The sequence below is a fragment of the Hyla sarda genome, chromosome 9 (assembly GCF_029499605.1).
Source record: "Hyla sarda isolate aHylSar1 chromosome 9, aHylSar1.hap1, whole genome shotgun sequence".
Lineage (NCBI taxonomy): Eukaryota > Metazoa > Chordata > Amphibia > Anura > Hylidae > Hyla > Hyla sarda.
Genome location: NC_079197.1, coordinates 15,664,547 through 15,689,372, shown reverse-complemented (window position 1 = coordinate 15,689,372; position 24,826 = coordinate 15,664,547). Strand labels below are relative to the sequence as shown.

Below are 24,826 nucleotides of genomic sequence, written 5' to 3'. Positions count from 1 at the left end.
TCATAAGTGCTGAAAGGATTAAGATTTTTTAATAGAAGTCATTTACAAATCTGTTTAAAGGGGTGATCCAGTGGTGAAAAACTTATCCCCTATCCTAAGGATAGGGGACAAGATTGAGATCGCAGGGGGTCCGACCGCTGGGGCCCCCTGCGATCTCTCTGTACGGGGCACCGGCTCTCCGGCCAGATAGCGGGTGTCGACCCCCGTATGAAGCGGCGGCCGACACGCCCCCCTCAATACATCTCAATGGCAGAGCCGGAGATTGCCGAAGGCAGCGCTTCGGCTCTGCCATAGAGTTGTATTGAGGGGGTGTGTCGGCCGCCGCTTCGTGCGGAGGTCGACACGCCCCCTTCCCGCGGGCTGTCGGGGCTCCGTACAGGAGATCGCAGGGGGCCCCAGCGGTCGGACCCCCCCGCGATCTGCAACTTATCCCCTATCCTTAAGACAGGGGATAAGTTGTTCACCACTGAGTCACCACTGGACTACTCCTTTAACTTTCTGGAGCCAGTTGAGATATATAAGTTTTTTCCTGGATAACCCCTTTAAGTACGGTCACCTTTAGGCAGCGCCGTGCTTCATGGATGAATTGTAGATTTTGGTTCCTGAAGTAGGTACTTGGTCATTCTCTATGGTGGATCCGTTGCACTAGCTTCAGGGCTCCTGCACACGACCTATTACAGCACCCTCAGATGTCTATGGCCACCTACTGTACTTTCCTAAGTCTTCAATTTCTTCTAGTACAGAATATGTAATACAGTGCTGTATGGAGACCCCCCGACGGTTCACACTGTATTGTGGGGCCATAGGGTCTCCATGTACCATAAAGGTTCGTGCACACCGCTTACCATGTGCATGACGGAGATCTATTAGAGAACACTGCTTTATTCAGCCACGGATAACACACAATCCTATTTAATTTCCCTTCTAATATATACTATACACGGTCTTATTATACTCATTATTAGGATTTTATATATTGCTTGACAATGCCAACAAAGATTTAGCTCTTCGTTTTTATACTACTAAAAAAAATTACATGATAACTGGGAGAACACCTCTATAAAATAATAAGTGCACTTTTTTAGATTTTTTTTTGTAACTAATAGAAATATTACTGATGGATTTATGGAGCATTTGTGTGACTGGTTATCGCTGCCAAAAGACATTGAAGGGGAAAAAGTCCCCTGCAAATAAACAGCAACTTTTTGTAATTTTTTTTTTATAGTGTTTTTTTTTATTTTTTTTTTTTAAGTAACGTGTTACTGTACGGCTACTATACAGCATGTAAAATGTGAATTCTGCCTAAGGGTCTATTCACACGGCAGAATTTCTACTTCCGGAATTCAGCCACAAATTAAAGCCCATAGACTTCTATGGGATTCCGCACTCCCATTCACACTTCTGAATTTCCACTTGCGGAATTCCGCTAGCGGAATTCCGCAAGTGGAAATTCAGATGTGTGAATGGGACTATGGGCTTTAATTTGAGGTGGAATTCTGCAAGCGGAAATTCTGCCATGTGAGTCGACCCTAAGGCTGGGTTCACACTGCGGAATCTCTGGGCAGAATTTCTGCCGGCGATCGAGCTGGCGGCACTAGGACAGTGCGGACTGCATTGCCGTCCCCATAGACGGATCTTTTGGGAGATCTGCTCAGAAATGCATTGACATCTATGGGGATGGCAATGCAGTCCGCGCGATCCTAGTGCCGCCGGTTCGATCTCCTGCAGAAATTCTGGCCAGAGATTCCTCAGTGTGAACCCGGCCTAAGGGTATGTTCACACGAGCGGATCCTTAGAGCGTATTATGCTGCGGATCAGCCGCTAAAGGACCGCTGTATGCTGCCTTTACAGGTTACTGCTCGGAGCGTCAATCTGCCACTACGAGCAGGCAACACTGCGATGTGCGAGTCGTCGCGCGCATGCGCAGTATACTCGCACATCGCGGCTGCGCTCGGCCTAGCTCAGGGAGCAGGGGGAGCGGCCGCAATGTGTGCGAGTATACCGGGCATGCGCAGCAATTCGCACATCGCAGCAGTATGTCTGCTCGTAGCGGCGTATTGCTGCTCCGAGTAGGCACATCTAAAGGCCCCCTGTAGGGGCCCTTCAGCGGCGCATCTGCAGCGTAAAATACGCTGCGGATCCACTCATCTGAACGTACCCTAGGGGTATGTTTGCACAGAGGAATTTCCACGTGGAATTCCGCTGTGGAAATTCTTTCGGCTTTCTGCAACAATAGAAGACCAGTCTTCTATTTTGCGCAATCCCATTGAAATCAATGGGGCTTGAATTTCTGCTGAATTGTGTTCTCAGTACGTACACGTTTCGCCAGAATTACACAATTCTGTTTTGCTGAATGGAATTTCTGCGGAATTGCGGAAATTCTGCTGGGTGAACTTACCCTTATGGGGTTACTATGGAGTTTTTCTTTTATTCCAGATTGGAAAACCATGGCTGTTTTGTTCCAGAAACAGCACCACACCTGTCTACGGGCTCCCTGTGGTATTGCAGATCTTCTGCATTGAAGTACATTTTGGAAGAAAGCAGCCTCGTGTTACTGTTCTGAGACAACCCCTTTTAGGTTACATTCACATGCAAGTTTAACGGCTGTCCGAGCGTGCTAGGAGCTGTAGTCTTGAAACATCTGGAGGTCCACTGTTTGAAGACCACTGATCTAGTGGTCTAAGCTTTCTTCAGTAGAACCCAAGAACTGCACTATGGTCGTCTATTGTAAATACAGCTTTAGGGGTACGTTCACACGAGCGGATTTTTGCAGCTGATTTTGCTTCGGATCCGCCGCTGAAGGACCCTCTGTATTCTGCCTTCACATGTGCCTGCTCGTAGTGGTAATACGCCGATATGAGCAGACACACTGCAATGTGCAAGTCCCCGCGCGGTATACTCGCACATCGCTGCAACTCTCGGCCTAGCTCATAGAGCAGGGGGAGCGACCGCGATGTGTGCAAGTACACAGCGCATGCGCGGCGACTCGCACATTGTGTCAGTGTGTCTGCACGTAGCGGCTTATTGTGGCTCCGAGCAGGCACATGTAAAGGCAGAATACAGAGGGTCCTTCAGGGGCCGATCCGCAGCGTAAAATCCGCTGTAAAGCCGCTCGTCTGAACGTACCCTAAGGCTAAGTTCACACTGTGTAAAATGTATTTGAAACGTGCATTTTCCTCCGAAACGTATCATTTTTGCCTTGCAAAAGCCGAAGAACAAGGAAGGAAACTACGGGTGTCATCGGGGTCTCCTAATTTTGCAATGTTTTGAGGTCAGCCATGTGCTGTGTAAAGAAGCTGAATGTGCCATTTTTACAATCATTTCTTGTTTCGGAAGTATATTTTGACATGACGGTACTTTTTTTTTTTTCTTTTTTTTTTTTTTCTTTCTTCAATAAAAATTCTCTAATTCATCATGGCTCCCTGTTCTAGTGAGCAGCAAGTATAGCAGTATGTTGGGTCTGTCGGTATTTGATTCTCTTGGTAATGGTGGGGTTAAGGGGGGGGGGTAGGTAATGGGGGAGGTATAATAGACATATTAGGGCGCATTCACACTACGGAATCTCCGAGAGCTGGCGGAGCTAGGACTGTGCGGACCTCGCCGGTCCCTATATAACAAGTTAATTGTTTCACCGGAGGGAGTTGTGGAATGCTGTCGCATGCAGTGTGCAACGAAATCAGGGAATCTGCTGCACCGGAAATTACGAGTGGAATTTCAAAGTGGAAATTCCACTCGACTTTGGTTGACTTTATTAGTGTATATTGGGATTTTAAGGCCGAATTTCGGCCTAAAAGCTCCAAAATACATTAGAAAAGTTAGCCAAATTTGGCGTTATTGGCGGGACATGGCTGTCTCATATATATGGAGGCCTTCTGACTCAACATCACCTCTAGAGATGAGCGAACTTACAGTAAATTCGATTCGTCGCGAACTTCTCGGCTCGGCAGTTGATGACTTATCCTGCATAAATGAGTTCAGCTTTCAGGTGCTCCGGTGGGCTGGAAAAGGTGGATACATTCCTAGGAGACTCTTTCTTAGGACTGTATCCACCTTTTCCAGCCCACCGGAGCACCGAAAAGCTGAACTAATTTATGCAGGATAAGTCATCAACTGCCGAGCCGAGAAGTTTGTGACGAATCGAATTTACTGTAAGTTCGCTCATCTCTTATCACCTCTATTGGATTTCAACTGCCCGATTCTTTTGTACTCCAATAAGACGGAAGAGTCTGATGGTGGTCTTGTCGCCCCACTTAAAACGCATTAACGTTCACGTGTATGGGGGAGTAAGGCGAGACAGCTGTCATGTGTGTATAGGTACTTTTTTTTGTCTTTTTTATTTTTACACTTTTTTGTCTTTTTTTGGGGGTATTTTTTGGGCTCCATAGACAGACTGTTGGCATAAGCCAATGGTATCCAAACTGTGGCCCTCCGGATGTTGCAAAACTACAACTCCCAGCATGCCCGGACAGCCTTCGGCTGTCCGGGCATGCTGGGAGTTGTAGTTTTGCAACATCCGGAGGGCCACAGTTTGGAGACCATGGCATAGGCCAATAAAATTGAGGCCATTCCAGACTATATTTAGCCTATAAATATTAATCTTTCGTTCCAGACAAAAAAAAAAACTAAAGTCACATGAGACCTGGGTGACAATTTTTTGGCGTACTTTTATTTTTTTTGGCTTGTTTTGGTTTACGGGATTACTTAGCTAATTCTTTCCAGATACCTTGGGGCAAATATGTAACAATAGCCAATTCTTACCTTTTTAAAGCCGTCCTGAGCTAATATTATCTTAGAACTAAGTCTGTCTTCGTAGACATGCGACAAGGACTCCACTCAGTAAGGGACAATGGCTCCTTCAGCGGTTGTTGTTTTTGGATTTTAGGTGGATTCCGCTAACAGTCTATTGTTAGCACCATAGCTGGGAAGTATTGGGCATAGCGCCACGTATTGATAGTAACTAGCGGTTGGATTATGGCTAGGTTCACACTGCGGAATCTCCGGGCAGAAAGTTTCCGCCCGGAGATTCCAAGTGCGGCCGTCGCCGACTGAATCAGTCGGCACTAGGACCGTGCGGACACTGCAGTCTCCAATAGACTGCAATGTGTTCCGCGAGTATTTCCGCCTGAAGAATGAGCAACCCCATTCTTCAGGGCGGAAATGTTAAAGTGGATTTTCCGTTCACAAATTCCGCTCCACAAATTCCGAAGTGTGAATTTGTGAACGGAAAACCCATTCACTATACTATACATTTTAGTAAGCGGAATTTCTGCCTGCAATTTCAAAGCGGATTTGCAGGCGGAAATTCCGTAGTGTGAACCTAACCCTTAAAGGGGTTATCCAGGAAAAAACTTTTTATATATATATTTATATATATATATATATATATATATATATCAACTGGCTCCAGAAAGTTAAACAGATTTGTAAATTACTTCTATTAAAAAATCTTAATCCTTCCAGTACTTATGAGCTTCTGAAGTTAAGGTTGTTCTTTTCTGTCTTAGAGTTCTCTGATGACACCTGTCTCGGGAAACGCCCAGTTTAGAAGCAAATCCCCATAGCAAACCTCTTCTAAACTGGGCGTTTACCGAGACAGGTGTCATCAGAGAACTCTCAGACAGAAAAGAACAACCTTAACTTCAGAAGCTCATAAGTACTGGAAGGATTAAGATTTTTTAATAGAAGTAATTTACAAATCTGTTTAACTTTCTGGAGCAAGTTGATATATATAAAAAAGTTTTTTTCCTGGATAACCCCTTTAATATTTCTGCATGGACACTTTTTATTATTTTTATTTTATTTTTTAAACCACATCATAGAGATTTTTGAGCACTGACAAAAGTACTGTGTAAGAAACGTGTGTGTATATATGTGTGTGTGTGTGTAAATATATATATATATATATATATATATATATTACATTTTGAGGCAAATTTTTCGTAGCGCCCATATACACTATGCAATTTCCAAGCTAAGAAATTCCGGAGCAGCAGAGTCCCATAGCAGAATTTTAGCGGTGGAGCTGAACTTCATACGGAAAAAGAATTAACATGTTTCTTCTTTCGGCGGAATACCGAACGAAATGCATTGCCGTCTATGGTGACCGGAAATGTCCGTGCGGTCCTAGCACTGATTCAGTCAGCATCGGTTGCTTTTGAAATCTCTAGCGGAAATTCTGTAGTATGCATAGATCCTTAAGGGGTACTCCGGTGGAAAACTTTTTTTTTTATGAACTGGCACCAGAAAGTTAAACAGATTTTTAAATTACTTCTATTAAAAAAAACTTTACCCTTTCAGTACTTTTTAGCAGCTGTATGCTACAGAGGAAATTCTTTTCTTTTTGAATTTCTTTTTTGTCTTGTCCACAGTGCTCTCTGCTGACACCTGATGCCCGTATCAGGAACTGTCCAGAACAGGAGAAAATCCCCATTGCCAACCTATGCTGCTCTGGACAGTTCCTGACAGTGTCAGCAGAGAGCACTGTGGACAAGACAAAAAAAGAAATTCAAAAAGAAAAGAATTTCCTCTGTAGCATACAGCTGCTAAAAAGTACTGGAAGGATAAAGATTTTTTTAATAGAAGTCATTTACAAATCTGTTTAACTTTCTGGCACCAGTTCATAAAAAAATAAAAAATGTTTTCCACCGGAGTACCCCTTTAAAGGTATCTGTTGCGCTTCTATCACCGACTAAAAGAAGAAGTGACCTGATTGGTTGCTAGGGGGCAATTGGGCCGCGTTAGTTATTACTTGTAAAGCAGATTTTATAGGCTTTATTTTAGAAATGTTTTTGTTCATTTTCATTTTTCTCTGGATTTTGCACTGATTTTCCTATTTTCTCTTATTGAACGACTGTTTTCTAGCGGTTCTGGATATTAGTTACGATCCCTGTGATATTTGACAGTTTGTAAAAAAAAAAAATGTAAAAAAAACTTTTCAATAAACTTTACACTTGAGACATAATGTTTTATTTGACTTTTTTTCCCCACACACAAAGTAAAGCCTTTCTGGGTAATCTAGTATTAGGCTGCATGCACACCACGTTTTTGCTATACAGTTCCCATATACGGTTTCAAGTTAAAAACCGTACGTTACCGTATAGAAAACCATATGCCAAACGCATCTTCCGGTTGTGTCCATTTTGCGTCTTATACAGTTTTGTCCAGTTTTTTACCCGTACCCAAAACCGTAGCCTACCACGTTTTTTGGTCCGGGTGAAAACCCGTATTACAACAGTAATTCCTAAAATGGACAGCAGAGGTCAGCAGAGAGCACTGTGGTCATGACAGCAGAGGAAATGCATTTCTTTTTTGGATTTCTCTTTAGTATACAGCCCCTAAAAAGTACTGGAAGGATTAAGATTTTTTTTATAGAAGTGATTTACAAATCTAATATGTAAAAAGACAAGAAGGGGGAGAGCACTGTAAGGGCATGTATCACCTGGACTGGAGTGCGGTCAAACCCTGGTACCTATCTTCATATCTCCTGCGGGGTGCACACATAAAGCATCAAGTATCAGAAAGATCCAAGACATAGGTGCATTCAAATCTGTTTAACTTTGATAAAAAAAAAAAAAAAAAGGTTTCCACGGGAGTACCCCTTTAAGTGATCGGGGCCCTAGTTGGTACTCCAGAATTTTTTACAGGGGTTGTAGATAGTTTTCATTGGTAAATTCACGTTGCGGCCCTATTAGGCCCTTACTGTGGCACTTCTATAGAAGCCAAGTCCCTTTACTACCCCAAATACTAACCCCCCCCCCCCCAGGCACATGTCCAGGGTTTGATCGGAGCGGTTCCTTTGTATATATATATACACATCAATAGTACAGAATATAATAATGAACATACTCCTCTCTCTAGCAGGGGGTCCTCTTTATTGTCTTGTAGCCTGAGGCGTCTTCCGCAGTCACCATAGCTCATTAGGGCTATTAGCAGAGCGCGGGGTTCGTTACAGTGTGTCCTAATGACATTCTTCCTATCCTGTAGAAATTGCCCTATTTACCATTACAGGCCTAGGAAACTATTTCCAGGGATCAGTCCCTCCAGGCGGGTTCTATATAGAAAAAATTCTAACCAAAAACTGATGTCTACCCCTCCGCAGCTGACTTTTCCCTATTAAAATACACAAAGGAGGTCGAAATACCTGTCTACAAACACGTAAAGGGGGCCTTGCACATTAAATAGGCATCAGAGGAACCCCGACTGATCACCTAATGCAGTAATTTCCCAACCAGGGTGCCTCCAGCTGTTGCTAGAGTACAATTTCCAGCATGCCTGGACAGCCAAAGGTTGGGGACTATTGCTCTAATGCAGTGTTTTCCAACCAGGGTGCCTCCAGCTGTTGCTAAAGTACAACTCCCAGCATGCCCGGACAGTCAAAATTTGGGGACTATTGCTCTAATGCAGTGTTTTCCGACCAAGGTGCCTCCAGCTGTTGCTAGAGTACAATTCCCATCATGCCTGGACAGCCAAAGGTCGGGGACTATTGCTCTAATGCAGTGTTTTCCAACCAGGGTGCCTCCAGCTGTTGCTAAAGTACAACTCCCAGCATGCTCGGACAGCCAAAGGTTGGGGACTATTGTTCTAATGCAGTGGTTCCCAACAAAGGTGCCTCCAGCTGTTGCTAAATTACAACTCCCAGCATGCCCGGACAGCCAAAGGTTGGGGACTATTGCTCTAATGCAGTGTTTTCCAACCAGGGTGCCTCCAGCTGTTGCTGAAGTACAACTCCCAGCATGCCTGGACAGCCAAAGGTTGAGGACTATTGCTCTAATGCAGTGTTTCCCAACCAGGGTGCCTCAAGCTGTTGCAAAACTACAACTCCCAGCATGCCCGGACAGCCTAAGGCTGTCCGGGCATGCTGGGAGTTGTAGTTTTTCAACAGCTGTAGGCACCCTGGTTGGGAAACACTGATCTAATGTATAACAAAGGGATTATATACAATTACAATAAACAGATGCAGTGGGGTGGGGGTGGGGGGCAGGGCAGCAAGCATACGGGGTAACACCTCCCGTAATGGGCCACCACAATAAGTTCATTTTTAAATTTCTCTTCAAATTCTGCACCAATTCCGTGTCAAGCAGAAGACAGCAGATTTGCTGAATTCCTCAGTGTGAACATACCCGTATTGTGGTGTGAAGCCAGCCTAACACAGAAATTAAGTATGGACTCACTGGCAGAGGTTTTCCTAGATACATTTATATATAGAGCAGTGTTTTACAACCAGTGTGCCTCCAGCTGTTGCCAAACTACAACTCCCAGCATGCCTGGACAGCTGGAAGTTGTAGTTTTGCAACAGCTGGAGGCACCCCCGTTGGGAAACACTGACACAGAGAGAACCCGAGAGCAGACATACTGTACGTGTGAACAATGCCGTCCTGTTTCCACCAGGTGGCGCTGTTTTATAGAGAGGATGTATAGACTATAGGTCTCTTCCCTTACATGTTACTGTACGGCAAAAACCTTTAAAGCCCCTTTCACACTATAAATTCATCCGTTTTAAAGAGACGTTGTAATGTTCCGTTATGTAAACCCTTAAAATCAGATGTTAAACGGCCATTACAAAATCCCATACGGCCGTTACAAAATCATTATAGTCTATGGGATTTTTACATTATACGTTTTTTAACCCGTCATAGCCCGTTATTAATAACGAATGTTTAACGTCCATTTTTAATGGTTTTGTTAACAGGTCACTTTAACGTTTCTTTAAAACTGAGAATTCTATAGTGTGAAAGGAGCCTAGCATGTGGCTCTCCAGCTGTTGAAAAACTACAACACCCAAGCGTTCCCTAATACGATTCAACACCATTTGAGTAGATATTATTTGACCAAAAACCAGATACGACTTCAATACAATTTCTAAATAGAGTAAAAAAAAATGTAATCTACAATTTTTCCCCCCAACCAAAAATCTCCATAGAAGTCAATGGATACGATTAGGTTTTGCAAAAAAAAATAATAATAATAATAATATTTACTAGTCGGATGTCAAAATCGTGATGTGAAGCCACCCTTAAAAGGGTACTCCGGTGGAAAACTTTTTTTTTTTTTTTTTAAATCAACTGGTGCCAGAAAGTTAAACAGATTTGTAAATTACTTCTATAAAAAAATCTTAATCCTTCTAGTACTTATTAGCTGCTGAATACTACAGAGGAAATTCTTTTCTTTTTGGAACCCAGAGCTCTCTGCTGACATCATGACCACAGTGCTCTCTGCTGACATCTGTGTTCATTTTAAGAACTGTCCAGAGTAGAAGAAAATCCCCATAGAAAACATATGCTGCTCTGGACAGTTCCTAAAATGGACAGAGATGTCAGCAGAGAGCTCTGTGTTCCAAAAAGAAAATAATAATACTTCCTCTGGAGTATTCAGCAGCTAATAAGTACTGGAAGGATTGAGATTTTTTAATGTAAGTAATTTACAAATTTGTTCAACTTTCTGGCACCAGTTGATTTAAAAAAAAAAAAAAAAAAAAGTTTGCCACCAGAGTACCCCTTTAAATAATATGAAAGAATTCTGTGACCATATAAATCACCGCGGCTGCTGCAGAACCTCTGAGCTTCCAGTACAATAATAAGCGACTGATATCAGACACCCTCCTGTTCTGATTAGGCTGCGTTCACACAGCCGTCTAGACCCGTCCCGTTCTTCTTCCGTCAAAAATAAAAACAGACTTTAAAAAAACGGACAATAATGGATCCGTACTCAGAAGTAAAAACGGATTAAAAAACAGATTGAAAAAACGGATGCAAACGGATGACATTAAAGGCTTATCCATTTCCATAGACTTCAATGTTAAATTTACTGTATCCGTTTTTTCTTCCGTTTTTCTGATGGAAGAAAAAATACTGCATGTGCCTTTTTTTTTCTGCCATCAAAAAAACGGAAATGAGCGCAGACGGCTACAAACGGATTTAAACGGATTGTAAAAAAAATCCCATTGACATGAATGGGATTTTTTAAAAACCGTTTTAATCCGTTTACCACCCTGCAAGAACAGAACCGAAACAGGGATAAAAAAAAAAATGGAGACAGACGGCCGTGTGAACGCACCCTTAGTTAATAAACAATGCTCAGAATTAAAAACGGATCAAAAGCGGATGCAAACGGATGACATTAAAGACTCCTCCATTTTCCATAGACTTCAATGTTAAATTTACCGTATCCGTTTTTATCTTCCGTTTTTTTGAAGGGAGAAAAAATACTGCATGCGCCGTCTTTTCTCCCGTAAAAAAAAAAACGAAAATGAGCGCAGTTGGTTGCAAACGGATGTGAAAGGATTGTAAAAAAAATCCCATTGGCATCAACGGGATTATTTTACAACCGTTTGTAATCCGTTCACAAGCAGCAACAACGGAACCTAAACGGGGGGGGACTGGCGGCCGTGTGAACGCACCCTTAGTGAACACAGCGACAAGCGTATTCCTGAGTATTGGTCTCAGGGGGGTGGCGGCTCTGTGGAAGGGAGGGGGTATGTTTACTTATGTCTCATCCATTGATGAGTAACATGTTTACCTACATCAGGTTCATTGATGTAAAACCGTGTCGCTTACCAAAGCTTATTACTTCCCTCAAAGCCCCTTTGACTCTCTAAAGCAGTATCCCCCAACCTGGGTGCCTCCAGCTGTTTCAAAACTACAACTCCCAGCATGCTCGGACAGCCTAAGGCGTATTGGCGCTTCGAGCAGGCACATTTAAGGGCACCATACAGAGGTCCTTCAGCGGCGGATCTGCAGCGTAAAATACGCTATAAATCCGCACGTGTGAACGTACCCCAAGAGTGTGTCTGGAGTCATTGGAGCCTCAAGTCAAGTCTGCAGCCACAAGTCTACAAGTAAGATAAAGTCACAGCATTGTCAGTCACAAGTCAGTCAAGTCAAAGTCACCTGTCAAGTCAGCGTGGCCTGCACGAAATTGTTCCGTTCTACTACAACTTCCAGCAAGCCCTTAAGGTCTCTGAAGTCACTGGTCACCTCCGTGGGCCCGGTTACACTGTATAGACTTTACCATCTGTCTACCCTCAGTAAAGCTACCGTTGTCAGTAACTTGACGTCGGAGTCATTATTGCCCCCCTGGCCTAGCCCAGGATCCAGCGGTATACCTTCGGGTGGTATTGAGGATAAACCACACCCTGGCGTCACGAATACAAGGTGTTAATGCCATCTGCCACTATGGTAATTTCTTCTGCCCTGCATCTCACACCCCATACCACAGGAGATGAGTATATATAGGGTTTTTTGGGGTTTTTTTTTTGTACCCCGGGCTTTGTGGCTTGAGGACAATTGTGTTTGTGGACATTGAACACTTCCGAGCTTCCATCGCTAAAATTCAGCCGCAGAAAGAATAATGTTGTCTATGAGGACTACAATGTCCGTGCGGCCCCAGCACTAATTCAGTCGGCGCCGGCCACTCTTGGAATCCATGGTATCAACCCAGCTCAGGATGGATCCAAACACCGCACAACATTTCCGCTTCTGAATGAAGGTGAATGGGAATTTCTGCACCGAAATCTGTCAGGTGTGAATCCAGCTCACGGTTTGTAGGCCGAATTAGTAAAGGACACTGTGGGAGGTTTATCAAAACCTCCATAGAGGTAGAATGGAGCAGTTACTCATAGCAACCAATCAGATCGCTTCTTTCATTTTTTACAGGCCTCTTTAGAAATGAAAGCAGCGATCTGATTGGTTGCTATGGGCAACTGCACCACTCTTCCTCTGTGCAGGTTTTGATAAATCTCCTACAACCCTCCCCCCCCCATTATTCGTGTTACGTTATTTACCCTCCCCGGAGAAGCTCTTTAAATGGAGCCACCACAAAGGGTGAAGCTACACAATGCCGCTGAGGTCACTGATCCCTGTGACAACCACCGCGGCCTCAGCACAATGACGTCAGTTGTTGGTAACACAAAGAAAACACTATTTTAGGCCTCAGGTTATATAATATATATATATATATATATATATATATATATATATATATATATATATACAGGGCTCAAGTCCTGCAGGAACGTGTGGGAACTGAGTTCCTGGACTTTTTTCACCATTCCCATTAGTAGGAGTCTTTTTTTCCCAGGACTTGACCCCTGTAAATATAATATATATATATATACACACACAGGGTCCAGACCTGGGAAAAAAAGTGAGGGAACTCATCCAAGATTTCCACTCAAGGGCTGGTCCTGCTAATGGGAATGGTGTTTCTGCTGTGAAAAAAGTGCAGGAACTCAGTTCCCATGCGTTCCTGCAGGACTTGAGCCCTGTATATATATATACACACACACACGTGGTTAGTGTGGATGGGGAGGAGCAGCTTGGACACGGATCACTAATCTCTGTGAAATTGGGTACCTGCAGATGTGACAGTCACCCCCATAGATCAGCTGATCAGTGCCCCCGAGCTGGGCAAGTAACAAAGTTCCATGTGTGTCTGATATTATATTAAAGTATAATTAAATATAAAGTCATTAGGAACAGAGGATGATGTGTGACATGTGACACTCACTAATCCAGTGTTTCACAACCAGTGTGCCTCCAGCTGTTGCAAAATTACGACTCCCAGCATGGCCGGACAGCCCTGGTTGAGAAACACTGCGCTAATCTGTCATCATCTTGTACACATGTAGCAGAGCCGGCTTTGTTTATTAGCCCAGCTGTACATCATGTCTCCATGGGTTATCCGTGAATTTACATAGGACTGCAGATATCACATCTCAGTTCCATTTACTTCAATGGAACAGAGCTGCAATACCATCCGCAAACTGTTTTGTAGGAGTGGCACTGTTTCTGGAAGAAAAAAACATGCTGGGAGTTGACGTTTTGCAACAGCTGGAGGCACCCTGGTTTCGAACACTGCTGTAGAATGAGTAAAATGGGAACACAGTGGTCACAGGTGGTGTGATGTGCAAAACTACAACTCCCAGCATGCCCGGACAGCCTTTGGCTGTCCGGGCATGCTGGGAGTTGAAGTTTTGCAACAGCTGGAGGCACCCTGGTTGGGAAACACTGCCCCTGGCTAAGGAATATGGTAGCACTATATAAGAGTACCTTTGTTGGCCCCTTTGTTAGGCCACTGAACTGCAAAATCAACAGAAATAGCAGATATTTTAGAAAGTTTTCTACCCCAGCAGCCTCCCCCAGCCCATTGAAAAAGGGTGATATGCTGCCACCGCCAGATATTTAAAGGGGTATTCCAGGAAAAAAAATATCTTTTTATATATCAACTGGCTCCAGTTACTTCTATTAAAAAATCTTAATCCTTCCAATAATTATCAGGTGCTGAAGTTGAGTTGTTCTTTTCTGTCTGGCAACAGTGCTCTCTGCTGACATCTCTGCTTGTCTCGGGAACTGCACAGAGTAGAAGAGGTTTGCTTTGGGGATTTGCTTCTACTCTGGACAGTTCCTGAGACAGGTGTCATCAGAGAGCACTTAGACAGAAAAGAACAACTCAACTTCAGCAGCTCATAAGTACTGAAAGGATTAAGATTTTTTAATAGAAGTAATTTACAAATCTGTTTAACTTGCCAGTTGATATATATAAACGTTTTTTCCTGGATAACCCCTTTAAGGCCATGCATACGTCACAATAGGACAAGGAAGCGGACATGCTGAAATTCATTAAAGGGGTACTCCAGTGGAAATTTTTTTTTTTTTTTTTTTAAATCAACTGGTGCCAGAAAGTTTAACAGGTTTGTAAATTGCTTCAATAAAAAAAAAAATCTTAATCCTTCCAGTAGTTATCAGTTGCTGTATGATCCACAGGAAGTTCTTTTCTTTTTGAATTTCCTTTCTGCCTGACCACAGTGCTCTCTGCTGACACCTCTGTCCATGTCAGGAACTGTCCAGAGTAGGAGAAAATCCCCGAAGCAAACCTCTCCTGCTGTGGACAGTTCCTGACACGGACAGGGGTGTCATCAGAGAGCCCCGTTGTCAAACAGGAGCATACAGCAGCTGGTAAGTACTGGAAGGATTAAGATTTTTTTTTTTTTTTTTTAAATAGAAGTCATTTACAAATCTGTTTAACTTTTTTGGCACCAGTGGATTAAAAAAAAAAAAAAAAAAGGTTTTCCAGTGGAGTACCCCTTTAAAGAGGTAATCCAGGATTTGAAAAACACGGCTGCTTTGTTCCAAAAACAGCGCCACGCCTGTCTTCAGGTTGTATGTGGTATTACAACTCGGCTCCAGTCACATCAATGGCACTAAGCCTTTGGCTGTCCGGGCATGCTGAGAGTTGAAGTTTTGCAACAGCTGGAGGCACCCTGGTTGGGAAACACTGATCTAACACGTCATGCGGCATGCCCCCTACAGTGCCAGGCATATACCATGCATAGCAGATTGTCGGGGGGGGACAGGGGGTCATGTGCAAAATGGCGCATTCAGCTCTGCCACATCTGTAGGTCACTAAAAAAATCCTGAGAAGGAAGCACAGGGCAAAAAGTAAATGGCTGCGCAGGTGAAAGGAAGTGAAAAAATAACACATTACCACTTTGAGCTATGAAACCGCGACATATTTGTCTTTTAAATGTCATCCTTTGTTTCCCCTCTGTGCACCGGGCGCTCAGCACACATACCCATCCCGCCATTTAAGGAAGCTGGCCGTGTCTGTTCCCTGACACGCGACATCCTTTATCTCCTATACCGTGCCCTTATGTCTGCTTCCTCTGAGGGGACGACAACTGCACAACCTGACAGTCTCATGTATTCTCTATAAACCAGGGTGCCTCCAGCTGTTGCAAAACTACAACTCCCAGCATGCCGGGACAGCCTTTGGCTGTCCCGGCATGCTGGGAGTTGTAGTTTTGCAACAGCTGGAGGCACCCTGGTTGGGAAACACTGATCTATATAGTCCAACATGCTGGGAGTTGTAGTTTTGAAACAGCTGGAGGCACCCTGGTTGGGAAACACTGATCTATACTATATACTACTATATAGTCCAACATGCTGGGAGTTGTAGTTTTGCAACAGCTGGAGGCACCCTGGTTGGGAAACACTGATCTATATAGTCCAACATGCTGGGAGTTGTAGTTTTGAAACAGCTGGAGGCACCCTGGTTGGGAAACACTGATCTATACTATATACTACTATATAGTCCAACATGCAGGGAGTTGTAGTTTTGAAACAGCTGGAGGCACTCCTGGTTGGGAAACACTGACCTATATACTATATACTACTATATAGTCCAACATGATGGGAGTTGTAGTTTTGCAACAGCTGGAGGCACCCCTGGTTGGGAAACACTGATCTATACTATATACTACTATATTGTCCAACATGCTGGGAGTTGTAGTTTTGCAACAGCTGGAGGCACTCCTGGTTGGGAAACACTGATCTATACTATATACTACTATATTGTCCAACATGCTGGGAGTTGTAGTTTTGCAATAGCTGGAGGCACTCCTGGTTGGGAAACACTGACCTATACTATATACTCCAACATGCTGGGAGTTGTAGTTTTGCAACAGCTGGAGGCACCCCTGGTTGGGAAACACTGATCTATACTATATACTACTATATTGTCCAACATGCTGGGAGTTGTAGTTTTGCAACAGCTGGAGGCACTCCTGGTTGGGAAACACTGACCTATATACTATATACTCCAACATGCTGGGAGTTGTAGTTTTGCAACAGCTGGAGGCACTCCTGGTTGGGAAACACTGACCTATATACTATATACTACTATATAGTCCAACATGCTGGGAGTTGTAGTTTTGCAACAGCTGGAGGCACCCCCTGGTAAGGAAACACTGACCTATATACTCCAAATGCTGGGAGTTGTAGTTTTACAACAGCTGGAGGCACCCCTGGTTGGAAAACACTGATCTATACTATATACTACTATATAGTCCAACATGCTGGGAGTTGTAGTTTTGCAACAGCTGGAGGCACTCCTGGTTGGGAAACACTGACCTATATACTATATACTACTATATAGTCCAACATGCTGGGAGTTGTAGTTTTGCAACAGCTGGAGGCACTCCTGGTTGGGAAACACTGACCTATATACTATATACTACACTATATAGTCCAACATGCTGGGAGTTGTAGTTTTGCAACAGCTGGAGGCACCCTGGTTGGAAGACAATCTTTATAGAGAGTATCACCGGTCGTAGGCCTCGTTCACACAGCGGAATTCCTGAGCATAATCTGGCGGAAAAATTAATCTCGGAAATTCCGCAGCAGCACACGGCAGAAACGTGCAATTCTGATTCCGGCCTATGCAGAAAGAATTGCCATGCCAATCCCTCCTGCAGAATCCGCTCAGAAATGCATTGCCGTCTATGGGGATGGCACTTTTCTGCGCAGAACCCGCAGCCGGCAGAATGTCCTTCTGGGAATTTTCTGGGCAGACTTTCTGCCGTGTGAACATACCCCAAGATTATTATATTTCTTGCTGTTTTTCTTTTTGCGAATGTCCACCCTGGAAAATTCCCTGCGGATGTTCTGCAGGCAGCCGGCACCGGCAGAACACGTGGGTGCTAGAACCGCTCGGAAATGCGCCGTCTCTATGCGATTCCGAGCGGATTCCGCTGAAAGAATTAACAGGTCAATAAAAAGATGGTGAGGGTCCCAGATTATCAATGAAAGAGGGCGCAGCACTTGGTAAAGCAGCGAAACCCCTTTGGTGATAGTAGATTTATGGAACTCCGGTGCGTAAGAAAAATTTGGGTAGAATTAAAAAAAAAATTTTCTTTATGAAAAAATTTGGGATTGACTATTATGATTGACGAGCCATCTTCTGTCCCAATGCTCCTGTTGGGCTGGTGGCAACTCGAGGGGGGGGGGGGGGAGGAGGATGGGAAGGTGTTAAAAAATCGTTCACATTCACCACTTTTGATAAATTTCCCCATAGTGATCTGTGCTACATCGGCCATATTGGATCCAGTCCTGATCTCTTATCCTTTGTGATAATTGTTCGTCTCCTGCACACAGATATATAGGTCGCTGCCTATATGGTTCATGACTGGTGGCGTACAGAGGTGGAATTGACATTTCCCCATTTAGGTTCCCCCAATCCTTAAAGGGGTACTCCCGTGGAAAACGTTTTTTTTTTTAACTGGTGCCAGAAAGTTAAACAGATTTGTAAATTACTTCTATTACAAAATCTTAATCCGTCCAATACTTTTTAGGGGCTATATACTACAGAGGAAATGCTTTACTTTTTAGATTTCTCTGATGTCTTGACCACAGTGCTCTCTGCTGTCCATTTTAGGAACTGTCCAGAGCAGGAGAAAATCCCCATAGAAAACATATGCTGCTCTGGACAGTTCCTAAAATGGACAGCAGAGGTCAGCAGAGAGCACTGTGGTCGTGACATCAGAGAAATCTAAAAAGTAAAGCATTTCCTCTGTAGTATTTAGCCCCTAAAAAGTACTGGAAGGATTAAGATTTTATAATAGAAGTGATTTACAAATCTGTTTAACTTTCTGGCACCAGTTGATTAAAAAAAAAAAAAAAAAGTTTTCCACGGGAGTACCCCTTTAAACATTGTCCTTACTGGCACAGCAAGTAGAGGGGGTTTCCACAGGAAGAGCAGAAAAGAGCTCTGTAAATGGGTGGTATGGGTTCTGGGATATACTGAGGAAATCGCAAAACGCTGAACATATCGTGCATAATGTCCCGTTTGTAACATGGGAAGGGGTCAGGATACTGCTTTTCCCTGGTTTGGTGAACCGGCTATGATGTCACCAACCAGTTCACTCGAACCAGGGAGAACCGACTACATCCCACCCCTGACTACATGCACGAACTACAGCCAATCACGTATGGCGAGGTACAGAGATGGGATTGACATTTCCCGATACAGGTTCCCGCAATCCTTCAAGGGGTACTCCAGTGGAAAACTTTTTTTTTTTTTTTTAAATCAACTGGTGCCAGAAAGTTAAAACATCAGATTTCTCTGATGTCATGACCACAGTGCTCTCTGCTGAGCTCTGCTGTCTATTTTAGGTATTGTCCGGAGCGGCATATGTTTGCTATGAGGATTTTTTCCTGATCTGGACAGTTCTTAAAATGGACAGCAGAGGTCAGCAGAGAGCACTGTGGTCATGACATCAGAGAAATCTAAAAAGATAAGCATTTCCTCTGTAGTATACAGCCCCTAAAAAGTACTGGAAGGATTAAGTTTTTTAAATAGAAGTGATTTACAAATCTGTTTAACTTTCTGGCACCAGTTGATTTAAAAAAAAAATAAAATTTCCACGGTAGTACCCCTTTAATGCAGCCCAGCAAGTGGGACACTCATTCGCTCACTGGCCCCCTTTGACGCGGCCGATAGTTGGGAACAACTGTTCCTAGGAACGTCCATGTAAAAAGGCCCGAACTGAAGATCCATGCTCTTCCGAGATTCACTAATAGGACCCGGCAGACAGAACAAATAGTCGGATCTACAGCCCCCCTGGGACAATGTTTGGGGGCGGACCGGTGAGACGAGGAGTGGCGCTTTAATATTTTGGCAGCGCTGCTGATCCTCCGCCTCTGGTAGAAGCCCCAGCTGTGCGTTGAATTAATTATTAACTCTTATCTTAATTATTAATCAGGTGATGAGTAATTGGCGGAGATCAGGCAGCCAAGCGAGACGTCTACAGCTTATTTAAGCCGGCTTCACCTCAGCGCCGTGTGCTGTGCGGTAATTGATGTGTAGGTAAGGATGCCGGGAAATATGGTGCAAATTAGTCGGATTACTTCTCTGTTATTGAAATAATTTGGATCTAATTCCAAAAATTGAGAGACGTCAATGTCAGGTCTTCGAATGATGTACTGTATGACCGCTTTCCGATGGCGGACTGGCCCATCGGAGGACCCTACAAATCATAATGGGACCAACAGAAGACTAGTTTAGTGGTCTCCAAACTGTAGACATCCAAATGTTACTTCTATTTAAAAAAAAAAAAAAAAATCTTAATCCTTCCAGTACTTATTAGCTGCTGAATACTACAGAGGAAATTCTTTTCTTTTTGGAACACAGAGCTCTCTGCTGAAATCACGAGCACAGTGCTCTCTGCTGACATCTCTGTCCATTTTAAGAACTGTCCAGAGAAGAAGAAAATCCCCATCGGAGGACCCTACACATCATAATGGGACCAACAGAAGACTAGTTTAGTGGTCTCCAAACTGTAGACATCCAAATGTTGCAAAACTACAACTCCCAGCATGCCCGGACAGCCGTTGGCTGTCCGGGCATGCTGGGAGTTGTAGTTTTGCAACAGCTGAAGGCACATTAATAGTAGTAGTATTTAAAGGGGTGCTCCGGTGGAAAACGTATATGTTTTTATCTTTTTTAATCAATTGGTGCCAGAAAGTTAAACAGATTTGTAAATTACTTCTATTTAAAAAAATAATAATCTTAATCGTTCCAGTACTTATTAGCTTCTGAATACTACAGAGGAAATTTTTTTCTTTTTGGAACACAGTGCTCTCTGCTGACATCACGAGCACATTGCTCTCTGCTGACACCTCTGTCCATTTTAAGAACTGTTCAGAGTAGGAGAAAATCCCCATAGAAAACATATGCTGCTCTGAACAGTTCCTAAAATGGACTTAGATGTCAGCAGAGAGCACTGTGCTCGTGATGTCAGCAGAGAGTTCTGTGTTCCAAAAAGAAAAGAATTTCCTCTGTAGCATACAGCTGCTAAAAAGTACTAAAAGGATTAAGATTTTTTAATAGAAGTGATTTACAAATCTGTTTAACTTTCTGGCACCAGTTGATTAAAAAAAAAAAAAAATAGTTTTCCCACTAGAATACCCCTTTAAGGTACTCCATCTATAACCTACATCTATCCCAGTTATAATTTTTATTTTATCTGAGGGTCCACGGGTGTCACGAATAAAGCGGTTCCCCAATTGGTTAAAGTGGTAGGGGATAAGATGTCTGATCATGGGGGTCATGCAGTTGGGACCCCCATGATCTCTGTGCAGCACTAGGCGTTTGTTTAGAAAGCTGGGTACGGGCGATGGGGGTTGTAACGTCACGCCACGCCCCCTCAATGCAAGTCAATGGGAGGGGGCGTGGCCATCATCACGCCTCCTCCCATAGACTTACATTGAGGGGGCGTGATGTCACAAGAGGAGTGACCATGGCGTCACGACCCCCGCCGCCCACTCAGAACAAAATTAAATCCTTTAACCCTTTTGTAGAATCAGAATGTCAAACCACAACCATTACGTTATTAAAATGAATGGGGGACATTGGAAACCTATGGAAGCACATGAGATCTGAGTCAAGGGGGTCCTTCGGTTTGATACATCTTGGGATGTTATCGTACAAGACATCAATGGGGATCCCAAAAATTGCGCTTCGGTTGATGTCATGGATTTACATCAGCTAGACAGCCTGAGCCTACGCGAGACCCCGACCTTATAGTTAATATGTCAGCCAATCCTACCATCTTCATTAGGACTGGTTAACTGTTTAAGCGTCTATTCACACGTACAGTATTCTGCGCAGATTTGATGCGCAGGATTTGAAGCTGTATTCAGTCATTTAGTTTACATTGGAATCGGCAGCATAAAATCCTGCGCATCAAATCTCCGTACGTGTGAATAGACCCTAAAGGGGTTTATCCAAGATAGGAAAAACAAAGCTCATTAATTCCAAAAACAGCACCACCCCTGTCTTCAGGTTGTGTGTGGTATTGGAGCTCAGTTTCATTGAAGTGAATGGAGCCAAGTTGTAATACCACAGGCTACCTGAGGACAGGTGTGGTGCTGTTTTTAGAAGAAATTAGCTTTTTCTATTTCTGGACAATCCCTTTAATGTGTATAAAGGTCTCCCAACCCTCTAATGATAGATGAGATCAGGGGAGGGATGGATTGGGGATGTTACCGAACCCCTTGATTTGGGGGAGGTCTGTCAGAAGCTTACCTTCCCTCTCTCCATTCACAACAGATAAAGGCTCAGTCGGGCCGATTGTTCATGTGTATGAGGAGATTGGGACAGGTAGCAACAATCGTATGACCAACACCTATCACAAGTGTATGGTCACCTTTACACAATCATTTCATGGAGCTGGACAACCTCTTCAAGGGGTACATCCAATCTTGGGGGGGAACACTCTCAAAAACAACATACTGTAACATCAATAAGACTGGTCCATAGGGACATTTTCCACCAATTCTTTGGAATGTCGACATGGACAATACCTTCAAGAGGTTTCCTCAAGCAGCGGCATTCAAGGGAAATCCAAATCTAAATATGTCCCTAGGATTTTCTTTGACTGGCCTCCAGACTACAGTAGAGAAGATTTCAGACACACATGTAGAAACAATGCAGGAAATCCTGCAGGGATACGGGACGTGCGGTGCGTGCTTGGGGTCCGAAACCTTTTTCACTATAAGTGGATAGAACCTTGGCTGGTAAAGATCTACCCATCTGAACCCAACGTGCCCTGTGGGTACTTACCTCTCAGGTTGCTCTTATCCATATACATGTCCAGGCGTCAACAACAACAGGTATAGAGGTCAAAAACTCCCAGGTCCACGATAGTCCTAGAGGTTTCCAATCATGTCTGTGGGTGATGCTTGTAGTATAGGTCGTTCCTTGCTTAAGGGTCATAGACACCCAACGGCGAGAGCAAATCTAGAAAATCCCATGAGAGAAAGCAAAGCATATTCCTCCAGAAAGAAGCTATGGACAGACCACCGAGGACACCTCCAGAGGTCCCTATGTAGCATTAACTCAATGGATACAAACCACCCCAGTTCCCCGGTCCTCGGATGTTCTTGACAGACACATGGTGGCATCCAAAATCTGTAGCAAGGTTCTCCAACTTGTCCTCAGCTTAGATTTTCAGATCCCAAAAAGATCCCATGAAAGAATATAGTGCCCTCATGTCTTCTGGTGTAAATCCTTTTAGTTCTTTGGATTTTCCATAAGGATACACTAAGAAATTCCAAGGGTTCCGGCAGGATTCAAGCGCGTGATCCAAGACGATTTCCCATGAATTAGACAAATCCAAAAAGAACAAGTCACCGTCCTCCAGGTTCCTTGACAGCTCTGTAAGCTTCACGTCTAGCTGGCCGGTTGTTTGGAATCTGACAGGGACGGGATATGGGGACATTGGCCGGGATCCCAAAATCTTCCCAGGAATCCTTGGTAGAGCTGGGAATCCAGGAACTCAGTCAGAGAGCTTCCTCCTCCTCCTCCTCTTCTGGACTCAGCCCCTCTTACAGATTTCTAACTCATTTTTTTTTATTTTTTAACCCACTGTAATTTTAGCTGTCTTTAACCCTTCCCCGGCACCGCCCCTACCCATTCAAAAAGCATTGCCATGGCTACTAATTGAGGCCTATAGGACCTTGTTAACAAATGAGGGAGCCGCAAGTCTGAAAGGCGGAATCACATCTTTAGGAGGAAGAGGAGGGGGAGAGAAGACAGAGGCGAAGAGGAGGGATGGAGGAGGAGAGAGGGGAGTGGAAGGGAAAACACACATGAACACAGCAAAGGAAGGAGCAACAAAAAACCGGGGCAGGGAAAAACCAACAAAAGACAACAAAAACAGAAAAAAAAAGGCACAATTCTCATCTTTAACTCTCGACTGACAAGTTTAACCCTGTAAACGCATCGATCAGTACGGTTCAATTAGATAAAATTAAAGAAATTAACAGGTCCCTGATGACATGGGGAGGGGGTGATAAGTCAATGTGACTCACGAAATTGCAAATGAGACAATAACGCCAACCCCATCCATGTGGCTTGTCAGACCTGTTCATGGGCAGCCGGCGGAGGATTTGCAATCTATATGTAAATGGGACGTATGTACACTAACAAACCAGGTGCAAAGTAGGGATTATTTTCTTAGCCGTCTGGGTAGGTGGGTGACATCATGTGTACTCGGAACCTGTTCAACGCTGAGTCAGTGCATGGAAACCATTAGAGCTGCCATGATTTTTGGGATAGATCATTATGTTATTGCTATGGGAGATAGGAACAGTGGTCATAGCTGCTCCTTTCCATTGGGGTACTCTGAACCCCATTTTTGAGATTGCAGGAAGTCCTAATAGTCAGACCCCTCCCTGTAATCATATACTTTGCCCTATCCTGTGAATAAGGGAGGGATCATTATATTATTGCTATGGGAGATAGGAACAGTGGCCAAAGCTGCTCCGTTCCATTGGGGTACTCGGAACACCAATTTAGAGATAGTAGGGAGTCCTAGTAGTCAAATACGTTTTGCCCTATCCAACAAACAAATGGGAAAGTCCAGCACCCCCCCTTTCGTAGTGCCTGTGGGGCATGGACAGACAATGCCCAAAGAGTGCTGCTGGACACTTCCTTGCTCTTTCTCTTTGCCCTAACCTGTGAATAGTGGTGGGACAACCTAACTCTAACTTTGGTGGGATCGGCCACCCATCTAAGTTCGGAGGCCTCTAAACGTTCCTTCAAGTTCAATTTCAATATGCCTAATCCTTTTGTTCTTAGGAGGATAAGTCGCTGCCAGTAGTGTCTGGAAATAAATTTCTTCCCTCTCAGAATGCATACACACTCAGCCAAATTGAGTGTGCATATATATGAGGGGGATTGGAGACTCAGCCAAATGTTTGCCCAGCTTAAGCCTTAATCTGCTCAATTATTGTCATCAATGATTGCTGGATTGTTCATCATTGTCAATAGCCTTCGGCTGTCCGGGCATGCTGGGAGTAGTAGATTTGCAACAGCTGGAGGCACCCCGGTTGGGGAACACTGCTCTGTAGCCTTTATCAGTCTGCAGGTGTCAGTTTTTACTGTAGTCCTGTAGAGCTGTAATGGGAACCATATTGTTCACCCAACTTTCCTGGAAACAGATACAACTAATCTAGTTTTTCCCAACCAGTGTGCCTCCGGCTGTTGCAAA

General features: G+C 43.9%; 1 protein-coding gene across 1 annotated transcript in view; it reads right to left on the bottom strand.

Moving 5' to 3' along the window:
- Window positions 1–24,826, bottom strand: part of FGD1 (FYVE, RhoGEF and PH domain containing 1) — a 187,949-nt gene that overhangs the window by 66,818 nt on the left and 96,305 nt on the right. The window lies entirely within an intron of this gene.